Raw genomic sequence first — 6,000 nt, forward strand, 5'->3', positions numbered from 1 at the left:
CCAGATACAAACCTCAAATCACAAGGACATTGTTTCATAGACCGGGGTACAAACCTCAGACCACGGAGACCTTGTTTCAGAGACAGAGGTATAAACCTCAGACCCTGGGGACTTTGTGTAAGAGACAGGGGTGCAAACCTCGGACCATGGCGACATTTTGTCAAAGACAGGGGTGTAAACCTCAGACCACGGGGGCCTTGTGTCAGAAACAGGGGTACAGACACTCAGACCATAGGGACTTTTTGCCAGAGGCAGGGGTACAAACCTAAGACCACTGTGATTTTGTGTCAGAGAAAGGTGTAAAACCTCAGACCACAGTGACTTTGTGTCAGAGACATGGGTACTGTTAGAACTGGGGGTCTCTTGTTGGCAGAGGTAGGTACCACTATCTAAATAGGGACCCTTGCTTCTAGTCAGGGTAAGGAGGATACACTCTTTAGATAACCCCTGCTCACCCCCTTGGTAGCTTGGCACAAGCAGTCAGGCTTATCAAAGGCAATGTGTAAAGTATTTGTACCAACACTCACAGTAACACAGTGAAAACACCACAAACTGACTCCACAACAATTTAGAAAAATAAAGGTATTTTAATCTAAACTACACAAGACCAAAACGACAAAAATCCAACATACACAGTTCAAGAATATGGTTGCAAAAATGTTCTTAAAGTTGCGTTAAAATAATCCACAGTTGCGTGAAAAGTTCACTGTTTGCATCATGTTTAGCCAACAGTACCTTCAAATGTGACAAAGTTCCAAAACAGAAGCTAGTGCGGTTGAAAACAAGCGATGCGTCACTCCTGAGACCTTGGGGAGGTGATGCAACAACCCCGCTGGATGTAGCGGGCGTGTTGCGATGAATCCGGTGTGTATGGGGAGGGAGGCGATACCTTGTATGGATTCCGGTGCACAGGTTCCGTAGTGAAAAGCTCGCAAAGGCACGATGCGATGATCTTTGGTGGCTGAGACGATCTCCGGGGCGACAATGCGTGGTCCAGCGGCAATCTTCCTCTTGCAGCTCCTCGATGCGATGGCTCTGTGACGATGTTCGCAGCGACGTGCTGTGGTCTGCAAGCAAGCGGTGAGACAATCTCACCCAGTGACGATAGGCTATGCGACGATAGTCTCAGCGATGGTAATCTTCCCACACCGGACGGGTGCGTCCCGCAAACGAAGGAAGCGATGACTCTGGCAGCGGCAACAGGCGCTGCGATGATCTCAGCCTGTGTAGCGGCGGGAATTTCCTCGCACTGACGGGGATGCGCTCCGCAAATGAGTGATGCGATAAAACTTTCAGAAAGTCTTTAAAATCTTGGTTTCCAGCTTCCCAACACAGCTACAACTTCCAGAAGCACCACAACTGGCCAAAGCACTCTTGGAAGGACAGAACTCTCTCAGGAGAGTTCAGGGAAGCTGAGGGCGAAGTCCTTTTGTTCCTGGGACTTCTTAACAGGGAGCCAGCTCTTCTCAGGCCCTTGGAGATTCCTTCATGCAAGGGGACACAGCACAAAGCAAAGTCCTTCCCCTCTCCTTGGCAGCAAAGCAACAGCAGGTCAGTCCAGCAGAGCAACAGCAGGACAGTCTTCCTTCTTCAGTTTCAGCTTTCTCCTTGGCAGAGGTTCCTTTTTGATTCCAAGATGATATATTTTCTGTAGTCAGGGGTCCTGTACTTATACCCCTAAAGGTCTTTGATCCCTTTGTGCAGGAGGGTTTCTGAGCCCCGTCTGAACCAGTTCTGTGTGTTCCTTGAGCACTTTTTTTCCTGGCCTCTCCTTTCCTTTCAGAGAGAGGGGCAGGGTCATCAGCCGCCCAGCAGGAGGTGGAGCCAGCATGGTGGAAGGCAGGGACATCTACCCCCTCCCACCACTCTAGATGCAGATGGAGTTATTCAGCCCAGGGATGGCCCACTCAGCCTCTGGGAGCCACCCAGCCCCTGTCACTCACAAACCAAACAGTTAATTCACAAACAGGCCAAGGCACACAGAAAGGTCAGACAGGAGAACAGCCACTTTCTAAAAGTGCTGTTCTCAAACACAGGATTTAAAAACAACCTTTCCTAAAAGATGTGTTATTAAATTCTGAGTTCAGGGATACCAGACTTTTATGTCCTATCTTGCTCCTATGGGAACATGTGCTGGTAGCCACTGTAGCCAGCATTCCCCATGATAGCCTATGTGGCAAGATAGCCTTACAATAGTGAAAAACGAAAATTGCTGTAATTCACTACCAGAGCATGGCACCTGCACTAGTACATGCTCTACCTTTCACATGCACAGCACCCTGCCCAAGGGGGTACCTTGGGGCTTCCATAGGGGTGTGTACAGAAAGGGAAGGGTTAGGCCTGGTCAGTGGCCACACTGACCAGGAGGATATGGCAGTTCACAGACTGCACACAGGCACTGCGGAGGCCGGCCTGAGACACCATTTTAGGGCTACTCATGTGGGTGGCACAATCAGTGCTGCAGGCCCACTAGTAGCATGTGTTACCACCAGCTCTGGCACACTCTGTGCACTTTACTAGGGACTTCTTGGTGACACAAATATGCCAATCATGAATAACCAATCACAATAACAATTTACACAGGGAGCTATTGCATGTTGACACTGAACACCAGTGGCAAAGTGCCCAAAGCATCTAAACCAGCAAAAACAAAATCCAGTACAGCATCAAAAATACAGGAGGTAGAGGCAAAAAGACAGGGGAAACCACACCAAAGATGCCAGGTCTAACAGGTACAAACCTAAGACCACAGGGAAATGTGTCAGAGACAAGGGTACAAATCTCCGATCCCAGGCAGTTTGTGTCAGACACAGGGGTACAAACCTCAGACCATGGGGACTTTGTGTCAGAGACAGGGGTAAAACATCAGGCCACAGGGACTTTGTTTCAGAGATAGGGGTACAAACCTCAGATCCCATGGACTTTGTGTCAAAGACAGGGGTACAGACCTCAGACCACAGGGACTCTGTGTCACAGACCGGGTACAAACCACAGACCACGAGGACTTTGCGTCAGAGACAGGGGTACAAACCTGCATCTGCTAGGACTGAAGTTACTTCAATTTCCTGTTTTGTCTGAATTACTCTGCAACATTTAAATATGAAGGGGCAAGGCTCCTTGCAACGATTGGGATTATAAGCCCAGTCATGATGACATGTTCAGTGTGCTTGGTTGCATGTTAGGCACATGTCCTATGGCATAGGAAATCGTCGCATCCACAGCATTACCGAGAACTGCCAAAGACGATATCCGAGACATCACAGAGGTTCAAAGCACACACAACAAATGGAAGAACATAACACAACCTGAAGGTGTGCAGAGGAAGCCTGAGGGCTTACAGAGGTGACCAGGGATGAAGAGGAGCTATAGTTCAGGCTGTACATCACTTTCTGAATCAGAGGAGTGCAGATACAATGAGAAAACCAACAGAGCATGTAAGGTGTATATTGCCCCTTAAACTGACTTTTGAGATATAACCAAATATTCAACCTGGAGGCAAGATCCGGAAGACAACCTGTTTTTTTTCGGAGACTTCCATTTAAACTCTTGCTGTACCTAACTTTCCAACCGTGACTCAAGATCCGAGTCACTATTTTAAGTCACATCGACGACTGCAACTCACTTTTCTTGGGCTCCCCAAGATACATTCTTCAACACCTTCAGTGTAGCCCATCCCACTTCTGTTTTATTTCCAAATCTAAGGGTATGGTTTTAGGGCCTTCACCATCAAGGGCCCGTTTTAGTTCCACAAAACTGTTTCCACTCGCCTTGCAGCTCAGATCAACAACAGCGCGTCTCTTACGACTAGATTTACGAAAGTCATGAATATCGATTTCCTACTTGCGCTTTCCTGCGAATCACAATTAGGAAATCGCTATTTCTAATGTATGAAACTCTTAAGTTTCATTAGAAATTCCTGGTGAGTTGCAAATTGACCTACCTCATTAATATTAATGAGGAAGGTCGCAATATGTGACCCACTGGAATCGCAGGGATCACATGGATGGTGGCCCGCTGGGGTTAGCAGACAACCGTGTGTGTGATTGCTTTTAAATAAAGCGATCTATTTTTTTTAGTGCAGCTCATTTCTTTGAAGGAAAAAGGTATGCATTTAAACGTACAAAATAAAACTTTGAAGGGTCATTTTTAAGAGTAGGCAGTGGTCCCTTGGACCATTGCCTGCTCTTAAAAAAATATGTTTAAACCATTCTCAAACGGGAGGCCTTCCCATTTGTGAATGGGTTACCGCCAACTTTCCATTGGCGATAATTTTAGAATGTTTTGCGACCATGTTTCAGTTGCAAAACATTTGCACTTCTCATTCCATTTCAGTATTAGGAATGGATGCCCTCAACACGCCCCTTCTTAATACTGAATTGCAATTTGGGCTTTATATAAGCAAATTGTAATTCCCCACAGCGCTGCTTATCTGGAAACAGGACACAGACTCCATGTGTGATTTTCAAAATGTATTACTGATAGTATGGCAGGATGACGCGTTTCGCCCACCTCACTGGGCTTGCATGCATATATATACATATATATATATATACATACACACACATATATATATATATTCACAGAAAAAACCATAGGTTATAGACCGTATATAGTTAGGAATTAGCATTTAAAAAACCTTATTTTACTCACACAAAACCATTGAAATTCCATATATAGTTAGTTGCACTAACTATATATCGCGCACCCGCAATCCACTGCTGATGATGTCACATATTACATCATTCATGACATGGTCAGTGACATCACTGATGACATCACTGATGACATCTCAAATGACATCACTGATGACATCACTGATGACATCTCATTTGACATTACTGATCACATCACTGATAACATCATTCATGTGATGATACGATGAACCTCTTCAGACTCTAATATAACCTTAGATACACTCAGTGTAAACAGACACTCACAGACTGTCACTCATCCATGGAGTTACTCACACACCTAGTCAGTCTTGCAAAGAATCAATCACACCTCCATTTCCTCAACTATATAGTTATACACACCTTACTTATTGAAACATATAATAACACATATTTACTCTGTTATACAATCCCTGATACAAGTTCACAATAATCCATACAGCCACTCACACATTCACTGGTTCTTATGCACAGTTATTTATATATGTCAACTATCACATGTACTGTGTTTTACATATGTACTTACTTTGACATGTAGCACTGAGATATCCATTCACTCACCAATACACTCATGCATACAGTCAACTGCCCAAACAGCTGTTTCCACATGCACTTTTGAACCCATACATCTGCTCACACATCTATGCACAGAGTCATACACCTCCCAGCCACCCACACACACACTCAGTCTCCCATACAAATACTTGGGCAACCAATCAATAACCCATATAGTTACTCATTTAGCTACTGATCAACACATGCATCAGATTACAGAACAACAGACACAATAATGCACAATTTAAAACAGTTTAGTCACTAACCCATGCACTCAGTGAGACACATTTAATCACTCACTTATACAGTCAGTCATGCACCTACTAAATCCTTCATCCAGACACTTATACATCCACTCATTCTTCAATATGTAAGACATATTTTAACTTTACAGAAACATACAGTCACTGGATGTTGTCATCAGTGATGTCATCAGTGATGTCATTTGAGATGTCATCAGTGATGTCATCAGTGATGTCACTGACCATGTCATGAATGATGTAATATGTGACATCATCAGCAGTGGATTGCGGGTGCGCGATATATAGTTAGTGCAACTAACTATATATGGAATTTCAATGGTTTTGTGTGAGTAAAATAAGGTTTTTTAAATGCTAATTCCTAACTATATATGGTCTATAACCTATGGTTTTTTCTGTGAATTTCATTGGTTTTTTAACAGCTAATATCTGTAGCTGTAAAATGTATTCTTCTTTAAATCCAAAAATATATTTTATATGTTTATGAATAATTTTTTTTTTTAATATTTTTTTTT

This window comes from Lissotriton helveticus, chromosome 7 (genome assembly GCF_964261635.1).
Source record: "Lissotriton helveticus chromosome 7, aLisHel1.1, whole genome shotgun sequence".
NCBI lineage: Eukaryota > Metazoa > Chordata > Amphibia > Caudata > Salamandridae > Lissotriton > Lissotriton helveticus.